This window comes from Meleagris gallopavo, chromosome 12, assembly GCF_000146605.3.
Source record: "Meleagris gallopavo isolate NT-WF06-2002-E0010 breed Aviagen turkey brand Nicholas breeding stock chromosome 12, Turkey_5.1, whole genome shotgun sequence".
Lineage (NCBI taxonomy): Eukaryota > Metazoa > Chordata > Aves > Galliformes > Phasianidae > Meleagris > Meleagris gallopavo.
The window spans coordinates 12,107,593-12,123,485 of record NC_015022.2 but is presented as its reverse complement, the minus strand read 5'-3'; the positions used below and the strand labels follow the sequence as shown (position 1 = coordinate 12,123,485).

General features: G+C 54.2%; 1 long non-coding RNA gene across 2 annotated transcripts; it reads right to left on the bottom strand.

The window, feature by feature from the left end:
- Positions 1 to 1,184: 1,184 nt before the first annotated feature.
- Positions 1,185 to 14,741, bottom strand: LOC109369639. 2 transcript variants are annotated; one of them, XR_004161061.1, is made up of 4 exons: positions 7,481 to 14,741; positions 6,479 to 6,626; positions 5,534 to 5,802; positions 1,185 to 4,763 (listed from the first exon to the last, which is right to left on the bottom strand). It is a non-coding gene; the product is annotated as an uncharacterized LOC109369639 (long non-coding RNA). The 2 variants fall into 2 exon arrangements; XR_002118954.2 differs by having other exon boundaries at positions 6,479 to 14,741.
- Between the last annotated feature and the right edge of the window lie 1,152 nt (positions 14,742 to 15,893).

Below are 15,893 nucleotides of genomic sequence, written 5' to 3'. Positions count from 1 at the left end.
GCTGCCTCTCGGAGCCGGGGGGCGGCCACGGGAGGCTCTTTGTCTGCCTGTCACGGCTCCCGACGCTTCCCAGCCACCTCGAGCAGGGCAGGAGCTGTTGCGGAATCTAAATGGGGCTGCCCCGGCCTCCGGCATCCCCGCCGGGAGAGATCCATCACCAGGCAGCCCCGTGACAAAGAGGAGATCGGGGAAGGGTCGCCTCCAGGGGAAGGGCCGCCTCTGCGAAGGGGAGAGCGTGGTAAAGTCCCCACAGAGAAGAAGTAGGGAGGGAGGTGGGCAAGGAGGTGACTGTGCTGCTGAGCAGGGATGGGGAGGGTTATTGACACAGAGGGCACACTGCTAAAAATGAAATTCTCCCTTCCTCAGGCGGTGTTGACAGAAGAGGATGGGTAGGAGATATCGGCAGCAGGCATGTGTGTCCCAGGAGAGGATCTGCAGGACTTTGGGCATCGTGCTGGAGAGAGAAATAGCACGACTATGGGGCATCCACAGGGAAAAACCTCAAACCCTGTGTGAGAGCTGGAGGCCCCCAAACCACCATCTCACAGCTTCCCCAGTGCTGGGGAAGGTGATGTAGTGAGAAGATCCCTGCACTGGCTGAGCGCGAGGCTCCTGGTCCACACACCCAAAGACGAGATGTGGAAGATGAGATCCTGGGATTTTCTGCTATGGGATAAGGCTTGGAGCAGAGATGCTCCATCTCCATGGGCCCCCTGTGCTGTACTAGGTATCACCATGCAGGATCGTTCCGGCACCCAGAATGTTGGCCTGAAGTTTATACATTTGAAGCAGAAGCCAATATAGGAAAGAAAACCCATTTCTGGAGCAGCTTCAGGTTCAACCCAGGGCACCAGGCAGGTGTTTATTGCAAATATTGGGCATTGTGCAGATTCCACGAATAAGTGTGATTTAAATGGTGCTGAAGACGTTTTGCGAGGGATGAAACCAAGATTTAGCTCCTCTCAAGCTGCCTCACGAGGGCCAGGGCTGCCGTCCACCACATCCAGCCATCCCAGAGGCCCCTCTGAGAGAAACGGCACAGACCAGCAGCTTTTGCATGCTGAAAGGATGCTCAGATTCCTCCCCCCATACGGAGAGCACCCCCCATCTCCAGTGGGGGGCTGCCGGTAGTGATGCCTGCGCCCATCCACGGGGTTCCCCACAAGCTGCATGCCTTTCCCCATGTATGCATTTATAGACCTCAGCAGATATAAGGAGGGGAAATAAGGAACGGGTCCTCACTGGGCACTAACCACGGCTCTGTGCCCCTCTCTGCCCCTGTGCTCAGCACCTCTGTTTGCTCTGCCCTCCCTCTGGCTGTCCTCACACCTGCAGACAATTGGGTCCCCAACCACCCCCACTTCCCTCCTCCTTCCAAGCTCCCCTCAGCTGTCTTGAAGCCATATCTGAAATATGCAGTATGTAGGAGGAGAAATTCAGTCTGACAGCAGTTTAAAACACTGCACTACTTGGCAGATTTAAATGCTATTTTAAATATAAGCTATGACACAACGGACAAAAATAGCATTGAAAATACCCTGTCATGTTCCATATTGCGAGGAGTAGAGAAGCAGACCAGGCTAGAAAGGAGCTCAGAAAGAGGCCAGATGGAGAAGAGAGGTTATTTTGTTTGTTTTAAGGAAATGGGATGAATGTATTTTGCATGTGACCAAGTGAAAGTGTTTTATGGAACAGGGAGCCAAAACCAAACAAATAAACAAACAAACAAATAAAACGTTCTCATGAAAATCTAAGTGTTGTGTTCCATGTGGGATCTGCCAAGCAGGTTTTCTGGCAAATATTGGGGTGAGAATACATTTATCGGTGAGTGGTAACACCCAATGCCAGCACCACTAGGCTGCTATCGGACTGCATTCAGTCACCTCTGAGCCTTTTCTTATTTATTTTTTTTTATTCTACAATTTAAAGGGAATTTGATCTGCTCAAGACAAAAGAAAAAGATCCCCTAAAATAGCTGGAAGTGACAACCTCAGGCACTGTGGGATGCAGGGCAGCTCTCCTCCCAGCTCCTTATCTCCACACATGCAGATGTGCAGGGGCAGGACACGCAACACCCCCCTTCTTTGGTCTTGTGCCAGAGGAGCAGATTTCTGCTGTAGCAGAGCCAGGTGCCCACGATGTGGGTGCTTCATCCCTCCATCCCAAAGCAGAGCAGGGCCAGCACACCTCAGCACACTGCAGAACACGGGCTTTTGGGACAGCGTCAGGCAGGCAGCGAGAGGGGAGAAAGCTTGCAAAGCTCCCAAATGGCACGGTGACCTCCTCAGGCTCAGAGTTAAGATGTCTGTCAGAGAAAGTCACCCACATCACTGCATCTCTGTGAAGATTTCAGAAGCCTCCAGGGGCTAGGATCTGGGTCCTCGTGCCCCACATGTCAGCAGGTTTTCCTGGGCTCTGCAGCCACAAGCAGCAGCAGAGATGCTGAGTGGGCATGAGACGTTTCCCCAGCTTGGCCGCTCCATACCCAGAGATGTCCCCCCCGTCACAGCACATCGTGATGCCCAAGTACGGTGCACGGAGCAAGGGACTCGGTGCTGCACGGCCCAGCGGCATCGCCGTCCTGCATCCCCCTGCCCTGCCCAGCTGCAGCGGCAGCTCCGCTCCTTCCTCGCTCTTTGTTAAGCGCTGAATTCATCTGACAACTCAAAGGGAGCGAGCGAGGGAAGAGACCTCGTGGCCGCAGCGGCCGCAGCGGTTCTCCGGCTCCCCCTCTGCCCTCATTTGCAATGCTTGAGTGGGGATTTCTCTATTTACTAAGCTAACAATGTGGGTTCCCAGGGCCGGGGCTGATGATGACATCCCGGCGCTGGTGGGTGGTGGGGCCGGGGGGGGACGTGCATAATGCCGAGGCGGGCGTGGGAACCCAAGCATCTGCGAGCAAAGTCCCTGCCAGCGCTTGAGCGAGGCTCAAAGGGCTCCCGGGACCCGGTGCCGAGCGCCTGGCGTGGGAGAGGCTGAAGGCCGGGCGATGCTGCGTCCCCGCGGGCACACTGTGGCCCCGCCGTCGGCTCCGTGCCCGGAAGGGTTAACGCGGGTCTCCTCATTACGGGGTTAAGGGGGAGATGGCACTTGCAAATCCCTCAATTACCCGGGCCAGAAGGCTGCTCAGGAAGAGCTTTATTAACGGTCGCCGTCTTCATTAACCGCTTCTCAACAGCTGCCTAATTACGGCCGCCATTAGACTTGGCGGGGTCTCCCCACCACCGCCCTGACCCCCGGCCCTCTGATTAACCTTAATTACCCCTCCTCGGCCGGGCGCTCACCTGAGCAGGGCCGGGGCCGGGGCTTGGGGCCGCCTAATTGCGGGGGCACAGGGAGGGGGCCGGCGGCCGCCCGCTCGCTGCACGCCAGATGTTCGGCGCTGAAAAGCAGAGGGCTGCCCTCGCACTGAGCTAAGCGGCGGCAATGAGATCGCTAGCAGGGCATTGAGGGAGGCGGTGAAAGGCGCTCCCACCTGAGCCGATGGGGCCGGGCGGGCTTTGTCGACGAGGAAGGCCGCGACAAGGGACGGGCAATGGGGGCCTTGGGTTGCACTACATCGCAGGGCCTCCTTGTGCCGTGAGGGGACGGGATGACCCTCGAGGGACAGGGGATGCTGCACGTGAGGTCTGCACACACTCCACACTTTGGGCTGTCCCTCACGGCAAGGCCATGATGGAGGTCACAGACGGGTGACGCCCTGCTGCCTACCGTTCCTACCCAAGGGCACAGCCACCGGCACCTCAAAGCAGCCCTGAGAATCCCAGCTGAGCCCAGGGACATCCCCAGCCTTCTCTTCTCGTGCCCTGTGCTGCGACACCGCTCACAGCCATGACAGAAGTGGGTTGGGATGGTGCAGCCTTTTCCCGCCTGCCGGGCCTCCTCCCCAGGAGCTGCCACAAAGGGACGGCCACTGCTTTTCTTCTCTCCGTTACTGAACGAGGTGAAGCGCAACTCTTCGTTTGCAGGGAAAATGGAGACTATTTCTCCGTCTCCTGCTCGGCGAGATGCCCCCACCACCTTCTTCTGCCACCCCTCCTCCCCAGCGCGCACCTCCCTTTTGGGATACGAAAAAAAAATAGATAATAAAGTTCTTATTTCCACCACATTTGCCATTTCCTGGTCTAAGTAAAGAGTGTCATAAGAGTGACAAGCTAAAAGCCACTGATTACTGTGGATTCATGGCATTTATTCTCCTCGTGAAAAGAGCAAACATCAGAAATAATGTGGTCCGGCCTGCCTCAGAGCCTAACCCTGCAATTAATCAGCATTCATGTGCAGAAGGTGCACGAGCATCTGATATGCAGAGAGGGAGTAATTAAAGGCAGATGCAATCCCCGCTTCCCGCAGGCCTGGGGAGGGCGAGCAGCCCCCGCCGGCTCTGTGTCCCCACCCCATTCCCTGTCCCCAGAACCGCTGCTCCCGGTCACCCCTCTGCACCTTGGCTGGAGGCTTTGGGGCTGAGCGCTGCTCTGGATTTGCAGCAGGAATAGGGATGTGCAGTCCACGCCTTGCCCCCAGCAGCACTGGATATGGCTTTCCATCCAAGCGTTGAATCCAAGGGGCACGAAATGCAGAGGGAGGATTTGGGGAAGGCGGTATTTAGCCGAGCTTCCGATGCCTTGAACCCTGACACGGCTCGGTGACACCGCGAGGAGGGGCGAGGTCCCCGCGGGCTGCTCGGGGCTGAGGCCTGCCCGGCACTATCGCTGTCCTCCTCCCGTCGGGGTCTGCACCGCTGCTCCCGCTGATCCTGTCGAGACCTTTAATCCGTGGGGGATCAGCAAATTAATCCACTAAAGCATGAAGGGCCTGAGCTGTGTTTAATCGCTCCCTTTTGTGTCGGGGGACGGCTAAATGACCATACAAGAGAAAAACCCACAGAGGGGTCAGAGGGGAGGCGGTGGGCGATTAACCCCCGTCACCTCCCTGCCGGCTGCGGCGCGGGGGGAGACGGAGCCGATCCCACTCCCTGCATCCCCGCGATGTTGGTGGTGAGCGTGCTGTGCTCGGCAGCCCCCGGCCACTTCCCATCCACGGGCAAGAGGTCTCGGCCCGGCTCCCAGCGGACGCGCTGTTATCACAGCAATTACACCCCGATGCGCCCTTTGGGAGCTATTTGGGCCTAGGGGTCAGCGGGGCTGACGGTGGCCGCTTCCTCCCCCTGCTCCTGGGGAGGAGGCTGTGCAGAGCTGCCTGCCCGCTGCAGCGCCACGGTGGATGCTCACACTTGGCACCCTGCAAAAATATCCATGGGGAAACCGGTGCCACCGCCTCCCCCTCACCATCCTCATGCTGTAAAGCCCTCGGCCCCTCAGGGGCAGCCATGACAGCATGGGTGCTGCGGCCCCCTCGGCCCTCCCCCCCAATTTGCTTCAAAAGGAGAATAACCTGCAATATCTATATATTTTTTTTTTCCCTCCTTTCTGGAAACTAATGGACTCCTTAAATAGCAAAAATTGCACCCTGTAATTAAGATCTTGCTTTTTAAATGATTAATCATTCTAACCCCTTCCAGCGGCATCCCACTTACTGCTGCTCTCATATTGAAATGCAGATCTGAGAGGGAGGGAGCCGAGCAGGTCTGCGGAGAGGAGCAATTAAATCTTCCAGCTGTCGCTGGTCCACCGTCCTCCTGCGTTTTGGGAGCCCTGGGTGTTGTCCATTGGGGTTTGCTCTACATCCCACACCGCATCTCCAATTTTGACCCTCCGATCACCCTAAATCCAATCCATCTTCCGTTGTCTCTTGTTTTCTGGGCTCAGTGGTACCTCCTCACTGCAAGGTTTGACCTTTCTTTCCCTGGGAAAAAAAAAAAAAAAAAAGTGACCTGTCTTTTTTTTTCCAGGTGAAGGGAGAAAGATATCATCAACCTGGTGCAATGGAGAGCTCATGACCTCTGTGCCTGCACCAGGTCTCACCTCCCATCCTCCTCTTAGTCTTCCCTTGAACAGCATCAAAAATAAAATCCCATTAAATACACTCATTAACACAGGTCTCCTGCAAAGGCTTCCCCACAACCCTAACATATCACCTCCCTCATTCATACTGCCCTGGGACAAGCCATGGGTTTCTTAGGAGACTTCAGCAAGGAAACAGCACAGCTGTGTAGAAAGCACAGCCAAAAGAATCTCATCCAGCTTCAATCCCACCCTCTCTGCCCAGGCTGGACATGATCCTTCAGATGTTGTTTGTGATGTTTTCAACCCATGAGGTGGACGTATGGGTGTGTGAACGTCAGCAAGGGGAAATATTCCTGGCTTCGTTCTGCTGGCTTGGGAAAGACACGGACTCTCTTGAGCAGCCACAGAGGAAGGACCTGGGATGTGTTTTTCTGTTTTAACCTTCTCCAACAAAATTCATCCATGTCCTCCCCCTAAGCTGTTCTCTCTCACTAGGTATCCCAAGGTGGAGAAGGGTGTTCCCCATAGGGTGGCAACGACATAAGGCAATGACACTGCTCTCCATCCTTATCCACCTGCCATGAAGGTATCTGAGAGGGAAGATGGTCCCTAGATTCTCCCCATGGAAAGGTGCTTTGGTCTTTGTGGTCATCAGGATGGCTTGTAATGGTGCGTACAACGTGCCCTAGAACTTTATTTCCTGCTCAGCTCGAGTCCTTTTTCCTACAACAAAATGGAGACAACATCAACAGGCTTTGCAATAAAAGATGGGAATATGCAATCTGCCCTTTTGTAGCAGTGTCTCTTAGCAGCATTGAATTCCCCATTGCTTGGACACCCTTTCTCATACAGGTTGGTCTCTTCCAAGCACCCGATGGTCCTCTGGGATATGAAAGCTTTAAATGCCCGCTTTGTTCATGTTTTGGCCTTGGTGTGGAAAGATCCCAGGGCCAGCTGGCTCTAGGCTGGTGCAGGTGGAAGCACTGGGAGGGTATGGAAAGACCTGATGGGTCCAGATTTCCGAGCACCAGCAGGAAAGTGGTAAAAACCCACCAAGCTAACTATTTACGGGTCCCCGCATCTCCACACGGCCCCTTTCTTCCTTGCCTTTGCTTTCCTCTTTTTACTCTTTGCCCAGGCTCCAAGACACAGGACCCCAACCCATCTCCAAGCCCCCTGCACACCGTCATTTGCATTTCCACCAGCCCTGATTAATGCCAGAGCCTGTTTATAGAGTTACAATCTCCAAATTAGGTTGCCGAAGGCATCCCGGGCCAGCCCTGGAAAAATCTCAGTGGCTGAAAGGAGCCATAACTAAGCCTTAAGCAGACGTCTTTATTCAGCTGTAATTGACGTTTAACAGACGTCTGTAACTTCGTCTGGACTTATAAAAAAAAAAAAAAGAAAAAAGTTCTCCCCTCTCTTTATGTTCCCCCCTTTTATCCAGCAGTCAAAAGTGTAAGAAACCACCACACAGCCCCACTCGGTCAGCCTGCAGCAGGGGCCGTGACAATAGTGGCGCTGAGACAAAGCCGCAGCCCACGCTGCACACACTGGCGCCTTGTATGTCTATTTACCTCCTAGAGTGGTTTATGCTAATTTATTGGCGAGCGGAGACCACTTCTGCATACTGATTTGCCTCCCTGTCTTCTTGAACGGGGGCCCTTTTCTGTAGGGTGGGGGCAGTGGGGTGATCCCCTCCCAGTGGCACCCCAAATAACGATGACCGGCACCCATCGGTCCCCATCATTTGTCCTCCATATCCTCCTGCTCCACCAAACCGCTGCTTCATGGCACGATGGCTTTTGGTTTGGTCCTTTTTGATGATGGTGAAGGTGAGGTGCATGGGGGCAGTCCGGGTGCTTGAGCTACTCCAAGGGAACCAAAGCACGGGATGGAACCATGGGCGCAGATAGAGCTGCTATAGATAGCTGTGGAGATAGCAGGATTTTCATATAAATATCTCTGCTGTGTGCTTGTTCTGCTGACATGTGTGAGGATGGGAGGGTGCGCACAAGTCAGGAAGACACTAGAAATCAGGATAAAATTATTTGCTTCTTTCCTGAGTGCTTATATTGTGTACTATTCTTTGCTGCACAATGGTTTATTTCAGCACCGGGACATGAATTCTCAGGTCAGGTTTTGCTGACTGTTCCATGAAGGCAAATTTGCCTTCTTCCTTCCAGAAGATGCGGTGCTGGGGAAAAGCCCCTGTGCACCCCATGGGTTTGGCATGGAAAGTGGACAGCTGGGTCCCTCCCAGGCCTGCCAGCGGAGCTTTCTGGGGCCATTTCAGTGCAGAGCAGAAGAATAAATGGGTCCTGGTGCTTTAAGAGTTCCAGCAGAAATGCAAAGCTCTCACCACTAAGTCCCTTTCAAGCAATGGTCCCAGCAAAGCCAAGGCCTGGGAGTAAGGCCAGGAGGAATGACCGAGGCAAAAATAATGAAGTCAGGAGTACTCCATGAGGTGCTGGGGGCCTGCCACCCACAGCACATATAGGTCCTAGATACCTGGTCACTGCCATCAAGATGGGAAGGTTGGGGCCAGTCAGATGCATGTCCTTCTGTCCATGAAGTATTGGGTGAGGTGATTGCAGACTGCACCGGGAAGGAAAGGGCAGCCTGTTCTGGCTGCACAGCAAGGCAGAGATCTGCCATCATCCCATGCTGGAGGAGAGTTCATCTTGCCAGAAAAGCCATTTTTTTTTCAGCTGCTTTGTGCTGCTTGAGCTCCGGAAGGGAGCTGTGTCTCAGGCACAGATCCGGCCTTTTGTGTTTCAAACCCAAAGGCTGGGGGGTTTCTTTCCTTTCGGTGCTGCTCAAAGCGGCAATAACTCTCACAGCCCTTCTGGCATCTGGTTCAGTGAAGGAGAGTCCCCTGCTTCCCCCATCCCCCCGACCGGGGCACTGGGATGGTGCCAGCCCCTATCCTGGCAGCGGGCAGCCCTGCCTGCATCACTGCCTTGCAGGAGAGGAGGGATGTGAGCACTATGGCTGAGGCGAGGGCACCTCATGCTGGCAGCTCCAGAAATTGCCTGGGAGACCTTTGTTTTAGTGATTTCTCTTCTTTCTCACAGGGTTGGCTGGGGCTGGAAGGGGGTGAGGGTGCTCTGGAGCAGCATGGGGCTGCAGGGACCACAAAGCTAGCTCAGGGCTGAAGATTGTCCCCTTCTCCTCTGCCTTGTGTTCCCTTCTCAAACTATAACCAGAGGCATCAAAGCATGAAGACAAATTACTCTTGGTGGCCCTTGATGGTGGCTTTTGCTTGGCCACCACTGGAGCATCCTTTAAGGCCACTTCCCAAAGGTCCCTATGCACCTTGATCCAATGACATACAGGGGCTGTGATGACCTCCTTCAGCCATGCCGGTGAAACTCACGTGTGTTCCAGCACACCCCAGACATTTAGGGCTGTTACCAGCCCCAACACCACTCTGCAGAGCCTCCTGCATCTTCCCTTCCCCAGAACCAGCAGTGCAGCGAGGGCATCCCTGGGCCTCGCCTGCGAGCTGTTATCTGCCAGTCAAAGGTGGGGGAAAAGAGAACTCCCCCCCAAAACAAGATGTCTGGTGTGAATCTCCTGATCCCGCTAACCCAAGGGCTCCATGCAAGCATGCAAGAAACAGCCCTGGGTCTCACTTAGCAACAGGGCACAGAGCAGCCTGTTGCTCGCAGGAGAAAAAAGGGCCTTTTCTTGTCGGTGAAAGATTCATCGTTGGGCTGAAAGTGGCCCCTCCCCTCTTTCAAATACTTGTCAGCGGGGAGAATACAGCTTAGATACTGGGCTGATCAGATCATGGCTAATCTGTTATTCCTGCCCGCTAAAACTGCCGGAAGACTTTCAAACAACTTCACTGGGAGCGTGTGCGGTGAGGGAGCAGGCGGAGGCGTGGAGCCACGGGGAGCCCCAGGGCATCTCCTGCACACTGGGTGCGTGGGGTGGGCAACTCCAGTCCTCTGTGGCCAGAAGTGACGGGTTGGCCAAAGTGTGCCCTGTGGTGAGAGCTGGGTCCTCGCAGTCCTGCTCCTCCCAGCCTGGTTTTGGAGATGCTTGTTGGTGTGGAAGGATGTGCCTCGGCGGCTCAGCAGTGCAAAGTAACAAAAGAAGGTGGCCGGCTCTGAGGAAGATGCCTTCCTGGTTGTTCCCTCCCTCCAGGCTGATGAATTTTCAAAGGGAAAAAAATAGACCAGACGAATCAAGCAACTTATATTCAATAGCTTACAAGAATTTCATACGGTGGCCCAGACTTTGCTCTCCCATATGTAGGGGTTAATCCCAGAGGTGCTGTTAGTGGGAGAGGTAGGAGCACACTCACAAATCCTTCCTACTACACCCCGGGGACAATGCAGCCTGTGCCCCCCCGGCTCTGCTAGGCTGTACTCTCACTTCTCCTCTTCTCAGCACTCATTGGATCCAAACACTGCTATGCTGATTCCTGAAAGCCCAGACAGGAGTCTGGTGGGAGTGAAGAGGGGCAGTGTGAAGGTGGTGCTTTTGGCTGGGAATTGAATACACTTTGGCCCAAACCACAGAACTTACAATCTTTGATCAAAAATGCAGAATTTTAAAATTCAAAATACAAACACATGCTGTTCTGCCTCTCCCTAAATGCTATGTGTGCCTGAGCATCTTACCCACATGCCCTGCTCTGCTCTCTAGTTGTCTCACTACCTTGCCCTGCTGCAAGGACTGCCAGCCCAGAACTAAGCCTGGATTTAGCCAAAATCTTCCCGTTTGGCTCAGCATTAACCATGGTTATTTTGCAGACCATCAGAGGGACAGCTTTGCCTGTGACAGAAAGGAAAACTCCCCTGAAGTGACCTGAGCTAACGGAATCTGTTGGCTAGGACACAGGGTACCCAGTGAGCCTAGGGACAGGCTCACGCCCCAGCAAGCTCCTCTTGGTCAGGAATAATTAATTACCTTCTTGAGGATCTTAGCTTCAGCCCTTCCCTGCTCATACACAAGCCCTGGAGAGGAGGGAGGGAGGAGACGGCAGTGAAGAGGGTAGAGAATTAATTGGACATTGTGTTGGGAATCGCCTCCTGGTTGCTGTCAATCTTGGGAGTGAACAGCCTCTTGTCTCACTCAATAGGAACTTTATATGCTCCTTTAATCCTTCAGTCCGTATTGTCAGGGCTTCCCCCCTCCTCCTGTCTCTCCTTCCCACCGCAGGACTTTTGATGACCCCAGCTGTCTGAGGCAATACAAAGAAGCCCCTTAACAAACACCCTGTGATCTATACAGGCAATAAAGAGGCTCCCCTTGACAAGGATTTGCGGGCAGAATATATGCAAATGCTGGGAGTGGGTGGGGAGGTGTGTCGGAGGAGCTTCTGTGCAGCTTGGCACAGCTCCCGGCCCTGCCACGGGGTGAGGAGGGGACGTGGTGCAGGTGAGGGAGGTGACACAAGCAGGAGCCAGCAGGAGAGGGCCCCGGTCTTCTGGGCTGCATGAGAAGGCATCCAGGGACATGCAGAGGGGACTCCCTGTGACACACATGTACTTTGCTCCCTGCTGTCCCAAGGCAGGGTGGGGAAAGGTGGCCTTGGGTGGCAGTGGGGTGACTGAGAGCCTTGTGTATGTCTGTCACAGCAGCATCTCCACAGCTCATGGATGCCTGCAGCATAGGTTCCTCTCACTGTCACCCTTTCCTCCATGTCCCCATAGGCTCAGGTCAACTGGCAGTGCCAGCAGGCAGCTCAGGGTGTGCTTGCCCTATGCCTGCTCACAAGGTAATGAGAGATGTAGGCAGCATCTCTCCTTGCCCATCAATGGTGATACCATCTCTCCCTGCCATCATTCACCACCTCTCTGTCCATGCTGGTCTTGAGGTTTTGTTCCCTCTCCAGAGTCAGAGGGGTGAATCCCTTGGCATGGTAGAGCCCTGCAATGAGATGAGAAGCTCAAGAAGCAGCACCACTATGTCTTCATGTCCATCAGCATGTGGAGGCCAGAAGTTCTCGCTGAGGCATGGGGAGGCAGCAGCCTGTGGACACGGGGCTGGGTGCGGGCACCGCGTGCTGCTCCTCGAGAGGCCACGGCCACCTCCTGAAGTCAGGAGGCCATGCTCCTTCCCACATTAGCACATGAATGGGGCCGGGGTGGGGGGGAGGCGGGAAGGGGGGCAAGCCCCCACTGTCCACTCAAGCAAACAATTTGGCTAGCAAATTGACATAATTACAAGGGACAGAGAGAAAAGAAAGGCAAGCCCCCTCCCCTGCGCTCCAGAGGGCCCGACCCCTGCCGAGTTACTTAGACCCTTTGTGAGACTCAATGCTAGGTACTGATTAGGGAACGTATGCCCTTTTCAAGGGCCCTAAGTGATTGGCTGCCTTAATCTGATTACAATTTACAGCACTCCTGAAGAAGGGGCTGGAGAGTCTTTCACACAGGCGTGGACGCACCAGGTCCGACACGCACGCACTCACACCAGCACAAAGGTACACGGATGGGCACGGCCACGATGCGGCCGGACAGCTGGCACGTGTCCCTGCGGGTGTGCTGAAGGGCACACGCACGTGCAATGCCAGCACGCACCCGCAGATGTGCCAACATCACTTGGCACAGGGTGCTCATTGTGCCGGGGAGTGTGTGCGTGTGCTCAGAAAGTGTGCTGGGTGCATGTGCATGTGAGATTGCACCCACACAGCTGCAGCGTGGGCACGGGGACAAGGGGCTCTGCACGCACCTGGGGCATGCGGTGAGCCCACAGCAGCTCCAACCTGGGGTTACATCGTATACCCACACCTACACAGGCACACGCACACAAGCACAGATATAAGCACGTGTCCTCTTGCCACAGATGGGGATCCTTTGCAAGGATGTGGAGGTCCCTGCCAGTCCGCACGGCCGTTCTCCAAAATCTCTGCAGCAGCTTGCAGGAGCGGGAGTGTGATCTAAGCCCACCACCTGCCTATTAAAAGCAGGATTAAATGGTGCTGTTCCCCCCCTTCCCGCCCCCTTCCCTCTCTCTCTATCATCCCCTTGGGGAAACCACCATCTTTACACGAGATTTTCTCTCTCTCTTTTTTTTTTACCTCTTTTCTGCTTCGTGCTCCATAGCTCCCAGGGGATTAGCAGCCAGGCTGGCCCTTCCAGCCTCCTTGAAGGAGGGTTGTTTCAGGCAGCCCCCCCATGGGAACCTGCCCCAGGACAGCTCTGGTCAATGCCTCCGGTGCTTCCCAGCCAATTTGTACCACCTAATCCCCATGGGTATCAACAGCTCCTTTCTCACACCTCCTCTGCCTGCCTGCCAAAGCAGGCCAATCCTCCGCTCCCCGTTGAGAAACCCTCTGTCCACCGCTGGGGCCGTGACCACACTTCAAACGCGCTGGCCCGACCCCGGCATTGTTCATTAGGGAATTAAAACTGCAAGGCCGGCCCCAGAGAGTGATTTAGGTACTGAGACCAGACTGAGCCCCGCGAGAGCACGGGCAATAAAACGCTTCACTGCCCAAGAGTCTGGGCAATTCAGGTGTCTTCCCACGAGGAGGAGGCAGAGCCCAGAGGACAAGGAATGGGGCTGGGGCTCCCCTCCACATCAGCACATGGGGCAGGACTATGTTCTGGTGCTCAGAGATGAATGAGATGGGGGCTAACAGCCTTGCTAAAGCAATGAAGGCTGCTCGGTTTTTGGTTACTAAATCCTGAGATTGTTTTCAAGCCGTTGGGAAGGCAGTCCAGAGGCTCTGGAGCCAGGTCTGGCAGCCTCCCCATAGTGGGACACCGCCTCCCCAATATGTGTGGGCTGACCTGTCCAGAAACTGAAAGCTCCTCATTTTCTTGTCCCTGCACAAGGTTCAAAGTGGAAAGAGTGATTCAGCTGGACAGTCCAGGGCAGGAGCAAAACTATCCCGGCCAAAGCCTTCTGAGTTACAGACAACAACATCAGTGCGTGGCATGAGATGGGGAGATTCATAGCTCACGTCTATTACTTAGGGATGCTGAACTGCTATATTGAGAGACACCCCAAGCTCATCCCACAGGTGGCATAGCCAAGGAACCAGGAATGCCCCGTTAAATCAGCAATTTAGCTGAACATCCTCTTAGACTACAAAGCTGTCTCCCTGCATCCTACGCTGCTGCTGTGCTGATGATGATTCCTGTGGAGAATTTTAGGCCTCTTCCTTTTTTGCTACTCCTTTTTTTCACCAGTGAGGTTGTCTCAGGCTAAGCAAAGACAACCTCGGTTCAGAACAGTGCATTTCCTATGCCTTGCTGTCCCCGTCCCTTCGACATGGCGGGGGAACACAGTGTTTCGGCACCTCCTCCTCTGTCACAATGTTTTTCAGCTCCACCAAGCAAAGTGTCCAATTAGAGCAGAGCCTCTTGCTTCCATCTTTGCCGACATTTAATTAACATGCTGCTGCTGGCAGCCGCTGACAAATTCCAGAAACATGTTGTAAAGGGTTTTTGTCTTTACCCAGCATGGAAAATGAGGGTGTCATATCCCAAGGGGATGTGAATAGCTACTTTTGACTCCCCCCCTCAGGTGTGAGAATTACAGCTAGACACGGTGAAGAGACCTATCAGCCCTCCCACCTCCTTTTTTTTTCCTTTTTTTTTTTTTCCTTATCTTTTCCTCTCCTGCTCCTCACATATCATGCTGGCAAACACACAGGTTTTAGGCCTGATTTTTACTCCTGTCTTCTTCGACTCTGGTTGAAACCTGATGTTTTTCCTGGCTGGAAGATGGTCCAGTTAACAGATGGAGGCAGTGATCTGTTGTTGGGCCCTTGCCACCAGAATAGCACCATAAAGTGGAAAGAATGGTCTGATCATAGAATCATAGAACAGCTTGGGTTGGAAGGGACCTTAGAGATCACTCAGCTCCAACCCCCTGCCATGGCTGGTGTCCCCCACCAGACTAGGCTGCCCAGATCACCATCCAGCCCGGCCTTGAGCACCTTCAAGGATGGGGAATCCACAGCTTCTCTGACAGCCTGTGCCAGGGCCGCACCACCACCTGTATGGAGTTTTTTTCTAATATCTAACCTAAATTTCCCCTTTTAGTTTAAAGCTATTTCCCCTTGTCCTATCACTACCAGACCATGTAAAAAGTCAGTCGCCCTCTTGCTTATAAACACTCTTCAAGTACTGGGAGGCCACAGTGAGGTCTTCCCAGTTTTCTCCAAGCTGAACAAACCCAACTCCCTCAGCCTTTCTTCATAGGAGAGGTGCGTCTGCCCTCTGAGCATTGTTGCGGCCCTTCTCTGGACCTGCTCCAAACAGCTCCGCATCCTTTTTGTTCTGGAGGGCCCAGACTTGGATGCAGTACTCCAGATGGGGCCTCACAAGGGCAGAACAGAGGGAGACAATCCCCTCTCTCTAGCTACCTCTCTGTTGATGTAACCCAGGATACTATCAGCCTTTCAGGCTGCAGGCACACACTGTGGGCTCATGTCCAGCTTTTCATCCACCAGGACCCCCAGGTCCCTTTCCACAGGGTTGCTCTGAGTGGGTTCTTCTCCCATTCTGTAGGCATACCTGGAATGCCTGGAGCCAAGTGCAGCACCCTGCTCATGGCCTTGCAGGTTCTCATCAGGTTCTGGTGGGCCCACTGACGATACTGGAACAAACGGATGGCACTGAAGAAGAGGAAAGGGCCTTGCTGGCCTGCATGCCACACACAAACAAGGCTCACAAAGAGCTGGCAAAGGTCTCAGTAAAGAAGCCAAGGCAAAATGATGGTGGGCAGCACAAGAATATGGTCTGATTTTTAGGTGATTCTTTGTGGAGCCAGGAGTTGGCCTTGATGATCCATATGGATCCCCCCCCATCTCGGGACATTCTGTGACTCTACAAGCAGGCCTAGGGCAGCACTGTGAGCTCCCACACCCCACGCCATCAGCCCCACATCACAGCACAGGGGCTCAGCACTATCCTGGATGCCGTGCCCCGCTGCCCTCCGCTTTCATCAGAGGCCTATACTATGAAAAAGAGCCATGCTTTTATTTTGTTCACAGGAACTAATTACAAAAGTGAGCCA